A 14,262-nucleotide genomic window follows, 5' to 3' on the forward strand; every position below is an offset into this window, starting at 1 on the left:
TTTAGCCGCAAAATGATTTTGCTATATTGGCACTCTGCCAGAGAAAGAATTACACCCCCATTTGCATACCGCAAAAAGGTCAGATTATTTAGAACTGCCTGCCAAAGCCACTGCATCAATGAGACCAAGCTTGTTCCCAAGCACACCCTCGTCCCACCTGCAGAACATTCCACTGTTTACTTATTTGGATATATTTTCAGGACCATGACCTTCCCCATCACCCATTTGGCTGCCCAGAAGACATACCTATCTCACCTCCTTGCCACCTCCCCTCTTTCCAAGCTTGAAAGTCCTTTAGCTTTCAGACCTCTTGCCTTGTAACTCAGAATAGAATCTGCCTCCATATCAAGAGTTTGCCTTTCCAAAATTACCCTTATCTTGTGAACTTTAGAGTACCATGGGACACATGATACGCTTCTCTTTTCCGTTGAATTATTCTGGATTATTTGTTGCTTGATTGCTTGATTGCTGCCTTGGAGAACCAGCATGGGGTAGTAGTTAGAGTGTCAAATGAGGAGCTGGGAGACCCAGCTTCGAATTCCCACTCTGCTATGGAAGCTTACTGGGTGATCTTGAGCCAGTCCTACACTGTCAACCTAGCCAACCTCACAGGGTTATTCTGCAGATATAGTGTGGGAGGAAAGAACAATGTAACAACAGCATTTGATTTACGTTGCCCTTCAGGCCAGTTTGGTGTAGTGGTTAAGTGTGTGGGACTCTAATCTGGAGAACCAGGTTTGATTCCCCACTCCTCCATTTGAAGCGAGCTGGGTGACCTTGGGTCAGTCACAGCTTCTAGCTCTCTCCACCTACCTCACAGAGTGCTTTGTTGTGGGGATAATAATAACATACTTTGTAAACTGCTCTGAGTGAGTGTTAAGTCATCCTGAAGGGCAGTATATAAATTGAATGTTGTTGTTATTATTATTAACTTAACACCCACTCAGAGCAGTTTACAAAGTATGTCATTATTATCCCCACAACAATCACCCTTTGAGGTGGGTGGGGCTGAGAGAGCTCCAGAGAGTCGTGACTGACCCGGTTCTCTAGATTAGAGTCCTGCTGCGCTTAACCTCTACACCACTCTTAGCTAGACATGGGCACTAATGGGGGGGGGGGGAAATGAACGAGCTGTTCATTGTTCATTGCCATCCACGAACAACAAACAACGAACAGTAATGAACATGACCCTGTTCACAAACATTTCGTTGTTTGTTGTTCATGGCCCTTTAAAGATCCCTTTAAACTATCAGGTGGCAGGTGGCAGGGGGAATTCCCCCCCCCACCAGCTGATAGTTTAAAGGCCCCTTTCCTGCCATGTGCAAGGGGAAGGGCCTTTTAAACACCCCACAAACTGACCTTCCCAATGTCCAATAGCCACCAAATTTGCAGGGGACATAGTCCTCACTGTTCTTCGAAGAACCCCCCCCCCCCCAAGTTTCAGAGAGATTGCACCTCGGGAAAGGCATGATCCATGGGTCCTTCCCTTTGTTGTCATTTTCTCTTCACAGTGGCAAAAATGGGACTCTCTGCCAGAAGTACTTTGAAGGGTTAAAGCCAGAAGGAAAGCCAGAAGGAATTCAGACAGAGTTCAGTCCCTGCCGTTGCCAGGGGAATTGTTTGAAAGGCCCCATACTGTCTGGCTTGATAAACAGCTGACAAAAATGCAACACAACAAAGGGAACCCCCTGGCTACACGGACAACTCAAAGGCACAACAACCAGGGTCATAAAAATCAAACATGCAATGTTGGTATAAATTATTATATTATATCCAAAGTGCAAAAGTGCAAATATGTATCCAACAAGGTTTAAAGTGCATATATATACAGGAAGAGGTAGTCTATCGGATGAACAATAAATATATTTCTATATACAATTAATATTCTGGTGGTGGGAGAGTGCAGACGGATGGAAACATGCGCGTGGAAAATGTCCATATGTCCAAGAATGGAAAAAGGACGTGTCCAAAGACACCAAGCCGGCGGGCTTCAGCTCGCTATTTCCAATTCCCGTTTCGGTTTTTCTTCATCCTGGGCTAGACCCCATAGAGTCTATCCCAGGATGAAGAAAAACCGAAACGGGAATTGGAAATAGCGAGCTGAAGCCCGTTGGCTAGGTGTCTTTGGACACGTCCTTTTCCCATTCTTGGACATATGGACATTTTCCACGTGCATGTTTCCATCCGTCTGCACTCTCCCACCACCAGAATATTAATTGTATATAGAAATATATTTATTGTTCATCCGATAGACTACCTCTTCCTGTATATGTATGCACTTTAAACCTTGTTGGATACATATTTGCACTTTTGCACTTTGGATATAATATAATAATTTATACCAATATTGCATGTTTGATTTTTATGACCCTGGTTGTTGTGCCTTTGAACAGCTGACAAAGGCAACCAACTAGACTTGCAACGACCACTTGTTCATTTAGAATGGAGCCTCACAAATGGCTTGTTCGCGAAGAGACAAACGAGCTGTTCGTGGTTTTTTTCTGTTCGTAATGCTGTTCGTGCCCATGTCTACTCTTAGCCACTTGGAGTCCCCATTGTAGAGAAAGATGGAGTGTAAATGAAGTAAATAAATAATAATCGGGAAACTGCCAGAAACTGCACAGAAATCCCTGCAATATCCTCTTGCTTTACCTCAACCTTTTACAACCTATGGCTCCAGAGCCAAATGTGTCTCTTTTAAAAAGACAATGGAATCTTGGAGGGGTAGATGGGATGCTTTGATGTGTGTTAGGCAAAGATTTTTATGTGAGTAAAAGATTTCTTAGAGATGCCTTACTGAAAGAGAAATGTTAGAGATGAACATTTGCCAGTAATCCAAGTGCAAACCATGCAAAGATTTATGCAAGTGCACTGCACGAGGTATTCCTGTGTACACTTATTACTTATTGTGAGATCTCCTGTGTGCCATTTCCTCATAAAGTGTGTGGATGGCAGAAACTTTGTGAATTATTAATCAACATGCCAGTTAGTAGTAAAACTAAGTTGTATGTTTTCTGTTATAAAAATAAGCAGAATATAAAAATATACTGTACTCTTTATTGCTCTCACTTTGAATTTTGATGTAGTTTGGTTTTGATTACTTATAAAAGGTAATTGACCCATGCTCTGAATCTTTGGGCTATTACAAAAGAGTGCAGTATGAATAATGTGTGATTAGTGGGCTCAAATAGTGGGCTAGATAGTCTGAGTCTGGGCTCAAACCATTAACACTGATTACACATAATAACAGTAGCAGCATACCAGTTCAAACATCTTGTGTGTTCTTTTCTGGATGTGAGGAGAGCCCAGTAATTCTGACGCGGTTATACAGAGTCACTTGTGGGGTTTTCAGCAAATCCACAGCTGACTTGTACAAGCTAAGTCCTGCAAACATTACAGTGATTGCCGCTGATGTGCAAATGTGAAGATAAAACCAGCTCTTTCCTATTAACAGTGTTTGTAGTTTTGAAAACACCCTTCATCATTTTGCAGTAGGAAATTCGAGCATATTTTTCAAGCGGTGCCTGACGAGGGTGGAGTTTTAGGGGATATGTTGTCACATCTTCCATGACTTTCTAGGAATTGCCCAATCTCTATGGGAAGGTTGGGGAAATTTCTAGAATGTCGCAACAATGCTATTCTCTCTTCCTCCCATTCCTCAAATCATTGAGGGCAAGAGTTTGAGGGTGGGGCCTTGCCTACTACCAGCAGACAAATGGCAAGTAACCGTTGACTTTCTGTCTCCAGTGGGATGCCTCCATATCTTGCTTCTTCATCCCAGAAGGTCAAAAATGCAAGTTAATACCAGCACTATTTCAGATTTGCATACCTGTTCAGCATTTCACTAAGAGCAGAACCACAAGTGACAAAAGGCATAGATTGGACACTTGTCAGCTTCCCTCAAGTTTTGATGGGAAATGTAGGCAGCTTGGCGGAATGTTAGACAAGTGACAGTTGAAAAGTCCATTGGACAGCAGTCAGAGAGCGAAGCTGCGAGACCAGGACGCCTACATTTCCCATCAAAACTTGAGGGAAGCAGATAAGTGTCCAATCTGTGCCTTTTGTCACTTGTGGTTCTGCTCATAAGGATGCTAGAAAGACAAGTTCTTAAGATCATGGCCTAAAATATCCCATTCCTCCTCCCCAGCATAAAATATTCTGCCTGATGAGGAGTTCTTGTACATTGCTTTGTGTCATTTTTGGTTTTGCCTAATAAAAGGTATTATATGCAGTTTCAGAGTAAAAGTAGAAGATGAAAGGGTGTCTAATAGGAGATACGGTTTGTTCAGTTTGCTGTGCTGAACATCGACATTCTTCAGTCTTCCATGTAAAGTAAGCATAAAATGAAGACGATTCATGATGACTGTGCTATGAGGCTCTGTTGTTACATCCTGTCTGGGGATTGTTATTCTGTGAAATAGAACAACCTATTGATGTATTGTCGAAGTCTTTCACGGCCGGAGAACGATGGTTGTTGTGGGTTTTCCGGGCTGTATTGCCGTGGTCTTGGCTTTGTAGTTCCTGACGTTTCGCCAGCAGCTGTGGCTGGCATCTTCAGAGGTGTAGCACCAAAAGACAGAGATCTCTCAGTGTCACAGTGTGGAAAAGATGTAGGTTATTTGTATCTACTCAGGAGGGGTGGGGTTGAGCTGAGTCATCCTGTAAGAGTTTCCCAGGGTGTGGAATGCTAATGGCGGGAGGCTTCACTGTATCCTGAGGAGGTTCTTTTGCATATGGATTGGTACTTGATGTGCTAATCTTCTCTGCAGGACTATTGTCGGGTGTAGAGTGTTTTGTTAGCCTGGTGTTTTTCAGAACTGGCAACCATGCTCGGTTCATTCTTAAGGTTTCTTCTTTCCTGTTGAAGTTTTGCTTATGCTTGTGAATTTCAATGGCTTCCCTGTGCAGTCTGACAAAGTAGTTGGAAGTGTTGTCCAGTATTTTGGTGTCCTGGAATAAGATACTGTGCCCTGTTTGAGTTAGGCTATGTTCAGCCACTGCTGATTTTTCAGGTTGTCCAAGTCTGCAGTGTCTTTCATGTTCTTTTATTCTTGTCTGGATGCTACGCTTTGTGGTCCCGATGTTTCTGGATGTTTCTGAAAAACACCAGGCTAACAAAACACTCTACACCCGACAATAGTCCTGCAGAGAAGATTAGCACATCAAGTACCAATCCATATGCAAAAGAACCTCCTCAGGATACAGTGAAGCCTCCCGCCATTAGCATTCCACACCCTGGGAAACTCTTACAGGATGACTCAGCTCAACCCCACCCCTCCTGAGTAGATACAAATGACCTACATCTTTTCCACACTGTGACACTGAGAGATCTCTGTCTTTTGGTGCTACACCTCTGAAGATGCCTGCCACAGCTGCTGGCGAAACGTCAGGAACTACAATGCCAAGACCACGGCAATACAGCCCGGAAAACCCACAACAACCATAGAACAACCTATTTCCTTTAAAATCAGATACTTTGGAAACTAAATTTCAAATCCGGAATACACACTCTGCAGTGTCCAGTATCCATGTTTACCTGCTGTTGTTTAATAGCTTAGTTATATGGCATTAGTATTTTACTATGCCATGTGAAAGTGCTGGAAAGCTCACTCCAAGTCCCTTGGCTTTGATGTTTCTATTCAGCAGCAGCAGGACTAGGTAGAAAATGCAAAACTTGACCTATCTTATGGGAGTTGGCAGGGGCCGAGCTATAGACTTTTCCGTGCCAGAATTGCTAATTGGTGGAGTGTCTTGACTTCATAAACTTTCCCCAAAGAGGCCTCTTTTATTTCAACTGAGCTTTGCTTTTGCTGTACAATGCAATAAAAGTCCTGTAAAATTAGGAAAGCTATTCTGGTTTACATGGAACAGTATATGTATGCATACATAGTTATCTGTCTAGGATTCATTCCATTCAGACATTTTAGGTACACAGAGATGGGAGACGGGAGCAACACAGAGAATCCTGACCATTTCAGCATATTTAGTATCCCTAGTTTTGAAGCCCTGGAAGGGGCTATAACATCAGGATATGCAACCTCCATTGTGATCTTCAGTGAAATGGGCTTGGTTGGCAGAGCTTGCTACCCTGATCCCATTCGTCCAATATTTAAAATATCTATGGGGCTTCCATGATGATTTCATTATATATCAATATTATATATGTTCAAAATATGTCGGCTGTAGATGGATTCCATGTTGGCAGCAGTGGCATAAGAGAAAGTACATACTTCCCCTTGTGTGGCCAGAACAGGGTCCAAGACCAAGGTGCAGAGAATGCCTCTGCAGTACACCTTGGACCCCCTAGTGGCACTGGCACAGGAGATGATGGCAGGTGAACTACACCTATCACCCTTTCTATGCCATTGACTCCTCGCTTGGTTTGGTGCCCCAACTACTGGGGCCACCTGGATGGTAAACTGACCCTGAAATCAGGTTAAATAACTTATTTCCAGGGGGTGTTGTCATCTGAACTATAAATGACTGTTTCTGCACCTTATGTATCATATTAGCCATAGTTAGAGTTTATTTCTCAAATAATAAGATAGGGGTCACAGCTTGGGTCACTTTCATATCTCTTGAATCATAAACAGAACATAGAGGAAATGGTGAGAAAGTGTGCCTGCTCTAATATATAAACATAAATATAAATACAAGTTGAGTTTACACAAAGCCACAATGGTGAAGGCTGCCTTCCAACTTTAGCAATTAGAGGAAATGATCATATCAGCAAAGAAAACTCTTGAATGTCAACATAAGAATAAATCTAGGCACAATTTATAATATATATGAATGCAAAAATGATTTTGTGCCCAGTAATTCACACAGTAAGTAAGATATATATGTTGTATATTTATTTATTTAGTTGGGAAATTTTATAGCATGCCTTTCAAATGCAACTGGTCTCAAAGAGAGAAGAAAGAACCAAGATAGATTTAAAACATCAGTAAAACCATAAGCAGAGAAATTAACACAGTGATCCTATATAAACAAATGAGTACATTAGTCTTAAAAGGTTCAAATCCTTAAAGACTGCTTTAAAGAGTCAGTGTGCCAGATCTTGTGAACCACAGTGACAACTGGTCAATAATTTGGGAGCTGTGGCTGAAACAGCCTTCTCTGCTGTGGCTCTCAAATCGATAGAAGATGAAATTAAGAACATAATCATAAAAAGCAGGCGGTTACATAAGGAACAAGATTCTCCTTTTCATATCCTGGAATTAGACAATAAAGGTAAGCAGCCCCAACACTTTGATTTAGTCCAGACATAAACTAGTAGCCAACAAAGCAAACACCGGATTATATTCCTCCTGTAGCTAACATCAGCAATCAGTCTGGTTGCCACATTCTGGACTAGTTGCACCTTCCTAACAACCTTCAAGGGCTGCTTCACATATAGCATGTTACAGTAGTGCAGTCAGGATGATACCAAGGTATGTCCCTTGGTGGTGAGATCACTCTTTCAGGAAGAGGCACAGTTGGGGAATCACCTATCTCTACATCAACCTTGAACACATGAAGCTGCCTTATAATGAGTCAGACCATCTATCAAGTTTTATATTGTCTACACTAATAGGTAGCAGCTGTACATGGTGTCAGGACAGAGATCTCTAACATCACCTAGGACTTTCTGCATGCAAAGCACATGTTTAATTTAATTTAATTTAATTTAATTTAATTTAATTTGTATTCCGCCCTCCCTGCTTTCGCAGGCTCAGGGCGGATAACAAATACAAACATCACCCAACCATTAAAAAATGTAAAAGCATTAAATAATACATTAAAAACATTTAAAAGCATTAAATATTACAGTTCATACTGCATAGTAATTCATACATGCCTCTGTGTTTTCATAGGGGCGATGGTTTAACCCCCCCTCCATGGGGGGGGCACCGCCCGGCGTCAACCATCTGCCTGGCGGAATAGCTTTGTCTTACAGGCCCGGCAAAATGCAAGCAAATCTTGCCGGGCCCTTGTCTCGCAAGACAGAGCATTCCTCCAGGCCGGGGCCAGGACTGAAAAGGCCCTGGCCCTGGTCGACACCAGGCGGGCCTCCCTACGGCCAGGGACACTTAAAAGATGTTTTCCACCAGAGCGGAGAGTCCTCTGGGGCTCATAAGGTGAGAGACGGTCCCTCAGATACGTCGGTCCCAATCCGCGTAGGGCTTTGTAGGTTAACACCAAAACCTTGAACCTGATTCGGTACTCCACTGGCAGCCAATGCAGCTGGCGTAGCACAGGTGTTCAGTTTACCACTGTTTACCACTGAACCAAAGAACAAACCTAATCATTCAAGGAAAGTCAAATTCTGCTTACAAGGGGTATTTCCACTATTCATCCTCTACTGGGATTGTTCTCACAATCAACGTGTCTTGCATAGATTAATATTCAGTTTATTCACTCTCATCCAGTCTACTACTCATCTGCACTACACATGGATGAATCCACCATACCTGATTATTATCTTGAATTTCCCAGCTTAGTAGGAATGGAAAGGTGAAGAGGTGCCCCCTGTGACATCAATTGATCCAGGAGAATATTGTGACTTATGGTATTAGAATCAATGGAGAAGTTCAGGAGAATGGACAAAGTCGCACCCGTGGCCTTTTTCTCATCCAGCAAAAAACAATATAATCAATTTAATGCTCCTGGAGCTTCTCACCTTTCATGCACCTGGAGCTTCCATGTTTTTACTTAACATCACCATTCTAAATAGATATATTTTATTTATTAAACATTTCTATGCCACCTTTCCACCCAAATAGGGTCCCTGAGGTGGAGAACATTAAAACAGTTCATCATTAAAACAGCATCTAAAATAAAAGTATATATAAAATAATTCAATAAAAACATATAAACACACATACCACCACCACAAATGGGGGGAGGGTCAATAGCAGTTACTGGGCATATGCCAAACAAAACAAAAAAGTAGTCACCCACTGTCAGAAGTCAACAAGAGGGATATAAGTGAATCTCTCTGGGGAGGTGGTTCTTAAGTATACTGTATTTGTATAGTGCTATCTAGAAAACGTACATGATGGATATTTATACCACTTTAAACTGGAAACCTACTGATCAGCAAACATATCTACATGCCTCCAGGCACCATCCTAAACACACCAAACAATCCATCATCTACAGCCAAGCTCTATGTTACCACCATATCTGTTCCAATCCCTCTGACAGATTCTCACCTGTGGGATCTACAACAGACCTTTTTGGAACTACAGTACCCACCTGATGAACTAAGGAAACAGATTGACAAAGCCAAAATGACACCAAGGGGTAACCTGCTACAAGACAGTCCCAAATGAAACAACAGTAGGATACCACTAGTGGTCACATACAGGTCTCAGCTCAAACCAGTTCAGCGCATCATCAGTGGCCTGTACCTATGCTGGACCATGATTCTCTTCTCTTGCAAGTATTGGGAGGCAAACCTTTTCTTGCCCACAGACAACCCCTTAACCTTAAAGAATTCCTCACTCATAATAATATACTTCCCAACACTGACACGGACTCTGGGACCAGAACCTGCAATAAACCAAGATGCCAACTCCGTCCTCATATTTATTCTGACAGCACAATCACTGGAACTATCTCAGGATCATTCACTTGTTCATCTTCCAATGTTATATATGCTATCAAGTGTCAGCAATACTCTTCTACTTACTACATTGGACAAACAGGTCCATCCTTACACAGAAGAATAAATGGACATTAATCTGACATTAGAAATCACAGTACTCAAAAACTAGTGGGAGAACATTTTAATCTTCCAGGGCATTCCATTGCTGACCTAAAAATGGTTGTCCTCAAACAGAGGAACTTCAAGGGAAGATTATACCATGAGATTGCTGAAACAGAGTTTATTTACAAATTCTGAACAATGGACTCCCCCCCACTCGCCCCAGGGAGGCTGCACAAAGGGTTCTTATCTCATTAATTTCTGCTCTAATCAAGCTGCATTGTACCTTTATATCTCAATATCTTTCCATGTAACATCCCATCCATCCTTGGCTGGGTTATACATTCTAACTCAGGGATCTACATTCTTACTCGTGTCTGAAGAAAGGAGCTCTGACTTAGTTTGGGTCATGTGCTCTACGTTATAGTGTTTTATGGGTTGGGTAAAGTGTTCAACACTAGACATGGGCACGATCCAAAAAAAAAAATACCGATCAAGCTGTTCGTGGATCCACACTGGTGACGACCCCAGATCACCGATTCACTCTGATTAAGTCCCGTTTCCGATCTGGGATCTGGGATCGGAGGGGCACCCCCCCACACACACACAATTAGAGCAGGGGGGAGTTTTTAACCCTGCGACGAGCCACCTCCCCTCAGGCAGGGGACATTTTCTCTCTCACACACACACATGCACTTAGAGCAGAGGGGGGGAGTTTTTAACCCGTCCCTGCCGCTCCAAATAGAGAGAGAGAGAGACACCCCATCAACAAGTTTCAGCCAGCTTTTAAAAAAAAGCAGGGATAGAATCCTCCATCCCACCCGATTTTAAAAGCAAGCAGCCAGTCTTCCAAAAGCATATTTTAAACAGGAAGAAAGTAAAACCAGGATCCACACGGATCCTCGCAGATCCTATGGTTTTTTAAATAGGAAAAACACAAATGAAACATCAAATCACATACCAACTTCTTGCAAAAAGCAGGCACTGGGCTGAGAAGCCAGGAGGAGAGAGATATCTCTTTTCAATTAACTCTTTCAGCACTGAACGAACTCAGGAGAGGAGCACAAAACAGCTTGATAGCTGCTCTCAAAGCAAGGGGTTTTTGAAAGAGTTAACACTGAGAAGAGATCTCTTCTTAACTCTTTCAACGGCACTGAATGAACTCAGGATGAGAGAAAGCCAAGGTTTTTTGTTTTCTCTCTCTCTCTCTTAACCCCTTCCTCTCCCAATCACTTTGCTTATATTTTTCTCAGGAAGCCACCTTTTCACTCAACTGTTTGCTTTTCCTCGCTAGGGGAAATATTATCAAGTTTCAAACAGAGCTCAGGCATTCCCCTGCCTCCGTTGCCAGGGGAACAGATTGTTGGCACCTGAATGTCTAGCTTCCCAGTCCTATCACAATTGCCCCGGAGTCCTGACTGCTGGATCATTTGCCATGGAAGACAATGATCCACCAGGTCACGATTGGGAGACTGCCATTATCATGGGGGTTTTTTGATCGTAATCCAGATTGTGCCCATCTCTATTCAACACTGTTATTATAACCTTGAAGAATGCAGGTTAGAAATGTTTTAAATAAACAAATATTTCTGAAAGATCAGGGTCTACAAATCACAAGGATTTCCAAGAATCATATGGAATGCTAAGGGAGAAAAATTCTCTTTTATGATCACAATTGGCTCAAGCCATCTAGGTGCCACTTCCAATGAGAAGCTAATAGTGCAGAAAGATATCCACATTGTTTGAGTTTCATGCTTCCAGAATAACATTTGAAGTAAACCACTGGTGCAGCTTATTAGCCATCAATGTCCATGGCTTTGTTTAACCTCCATTCACTCCTTTGGGCATCATGATAATTGGCCTCCTATTGTTAGATCATTGGTGCTTGTGGTCCCTAGAGAATCTAACACCCTTTAAGTGACTTCCAGTGCAATCATAAGCAAACTACATCCTTTTGAATCCAGTGAAGTCAATGGACTTAGAAGGTTATTATTCATATGATCCATTTTGATAAATAAGTGAAATTATTGTAGAATTATAATACTAAAGAAGGGATTTAATAATGTCAAGCTTGATTTGTTTTATTTGTGTCCAGTAAAATCAAACAATCCATTTCAAGGAGATTATCTCTCTCCGCTGTACAATTTAGGGTTGGGATCCAAAGGGCCACATGGATACCAGGATTTCACTCTTTCATAATATTTGCAGGGCCCTTATGAAAAATCAAAGGTTTAAGACCAGCTGAGAATGAGGAGGTTGTTCCCTCCTTCCACATGTCAGAACTTTTAAAGGCTTCCGCATCTACAGTCCCAGCTGTTGGATAAGGAAGGGCACCAGCTAACTTTGCAAGCATTTCTTCATCCACGTAGGGGTGTGCTTTCAGAAATCTAAACAGCTCCAAGTTTCATCAGAGTGTCTGGCTTTTTAAGTCCCTCCTTCCTCTCACAGTCCTTCAAGTCCCTCTCCAAAGCTGCTACTGAAAGCTGGTAGAGCCTGTGGAGTGGCATTGAATTCAGTGTGAGAGGCAGTAGAAGGAAGAGACAATCAGCAGGTGTGCTTTATTGAATTTTAAACCATAACATATTGGTGGATGAGAACATATTTGTTTCCTTTCTTGGCCTTTTGGTCCATTTATGTCAGCAGAGTGCATATATCACCTTTAACTCATTTAAAAGAAAGAATATGAACAGAAATATTATAGGCAGAGGAATCTTTATGATGTTAGTAAAGTACCAATAAACCAGACAAAGCTTGTCTGATTGAGTCGGATGGGGGAGAAACTTCCTCACTGAAATCAATGGTATCAATTGAACAGGACGATACTAAACAGAGTGACACTTTTTAAACCTATGGACTTCAATGGACATTGAAGGCTATAACTCTGTTTAGGACTATTCTGTTAGAAGAACTATTTTGACTAATTGTACCCTTTTTATTATTCTGTGGCTGTTGTGCCTTATGTGGCCATAATATAGAATCATTTCACTGGGGGAAAACTATATATTGCCTTTTCTCTTTATTTTACCTAAATTGTGAGCAGGGTCTACTGAGTGCACAGTTATATCACTGTAAAGGGGAATAGATGGGTCAGCTGTACACACACACACACACACACACAAACCATAATTGATGTGTTTTTAAATGGATTCTCTAGTACCTTTTCTGCAGTGCAAAGCAAGACATCCCTCTAGTGGCCAACTATTCCAATTGCCATTGGGCTAATCAGTTGTTTTAACTGCAGTGGGGTGGGGGAGGTCTGCAAATTTTTATAATTAAAGAGACAAACTATGTCAAAACACAGAGCAAATTAGCTTTATTGCTATTTTACATGCTGATTAATACTAAAGGAGAACTAAATTGATTCTGAATTATATTGTGCTGCCTACTTTAGATGTACTTCAGTGGTGACACAGTCTAAACAAAGGCATCACAATATAATGCTGGTCTACAAAGATGCAAGCAGCAAAAAGTTCAAAGCCAAGCCTTTCCATACTTCAAAACTTTAAAACCTATAAAGCCCTAAATGGACTGGGACCAGCATATCTGCAGACCAACTCTCCCTATATACGCCCCAAAGGATACGTCGATCAGCAGAAAAACAGCTATTGGTGGTCCCTGGCCCCAGGGAGGCCTGCCGGGTCTCGACCAAAGCCCGGGCCTTTCAGTCCTGGCCCCAGCCTGGTGGAATTCTCTGTCCACTGAAACCAGAGCCTGGCAGAATTTGTTGTCCTTCCTGTAAGACAGAGATGTCCCACCAGGCATAAGGCTGAGGCTGGGCTAGGCCTCTGCCGGCCATGTAGGGGGAGGGGGTGGATGAATGATTTAATTCCTCCCCATTAGATGTTTACCACCATCCTGTTTTAACAGTTTAATTGCACCCAAAAATTACACCAGTATTGCCTACAAGTTTTTATCCAAGTGAAGCTAAGCAAATAGCTATATTGTGGTTGCTGCCATCTTGATATTTATTCTATTATGTTAATTAACTAAGATTTTTATGATGTTTTATGAATTTTATGAATTTTATGGAGCATTATATTTATTGCTGTTATTGTGTTTAAATGATGGAATCCTCCCTGAGCTCACTTGTGGAGAAGGAGGAATAGAAATCCAATGAGAGAGAGAGAGAGAGAGAGAGAGAGAGAGAGAGAGAGAGAGAGAGAGAGAGAGAGAGAGAGAGAGTGTTCCCCATCATGCGACTTTATAAAGATTTAGGGGCAATTCTGACCATGAGTTTGTTACTAGCGTGTCTAATTTGGCTCTAAGTTTATATTTTTGATGGTGAATAACGGGGAAAGTGCAAGAATCATATTTCCCAACATCTAAAATGTACTTGCTGTGATGTAGAGACCAAATGGCATATTTTGGAAGCACTAATGTCTCAATTGAATAGGAAAACTGGGGGGATTTGTCCCTAAGGACACTATACCAAATTATATGCCAACATGGCATGATTAAATAGAAGGCCAATATCCATTAATAGTGGGTTCATATGGACACTGACTAAGCCTTATGTGGACAGACTTATTACATTTGATAATACTGTTATAATGTAGTGATATTGCTGATGA

This window comes from Eublepharis macularius, chromosome 4, assembly GCF_028583425.1.
Source record: "Eublepharis macularius isolate TG4126 chromosome 4, MPM_Emac_v1.0, whole genome shotgun sequence".
Taxonomy (NCBI): domain Eukaryota; kingdom Metazoa; phylum Chordata; class Lepidosauria; order Squamata; family Eublepharidae; genus Eublepharis; species Eublepharis macularius.